Source organism: Dendrobates tinctorius, unplaced genomic scaffold (assembly GCF_039654945.1).
Source record: "Dendrobates tinctorius isolate UK_male_01 unplaced genomic scaffold, ASM3965494v1 ptg000152l, whole genome shotgun sequence".
Lineage (NCBI taxonomy): Eukaryota > Metazoa > Chordata > Amphibia > Anura > Dendrobatidae > Dendrobates > Dendrobates tinctorius.
Window position 1 is genome coordinate 2,013,524 of NW_027361819.1, and position 487 is coordinate 2,014,010.

Below are 487 nucleotides of genomic sequence, written 5' to 3' on the forward strand. Positions count from 1 at the left end.
ACGGTTGACCACCTAAGGAAGGTTGCGTTTTGGATGTCGAAAAGTGAAAGGTCTTACCTAGTCCTCAAGAGCGTGACTAGTTAAAGGGGTTGTCTATGGACATCAGATAAAACTTACTGATTTATTGTAATTCAGAATTATGAAAGTGCACCGGCATTATGTCCAGATTTCCCGACCGTTCCCAAGGTCTATATCTGCAGGGAGCTTCTTCACCCTCCATATTATCCCACCAGCTGTTTGGCACAGTTCATTCAGTGAGTTATACAAAGGTATACAGTTATGCAAAACTATATACTATTATAAAAAGTTGTTAAAAATGGCATCGCAATGACAGCCTCTGAATAAAGACACCTATGTGCTGTACAAAGGCCTGATGACGAATGTGCATCCTGTCCAATGTGGTTTTGGTGGTTTCCATAACACCTAGTTTTAAGCATCGCGTGTCTCATCAGAGGGGGCGTACAATTACTGTTCCGGACATGCTGCT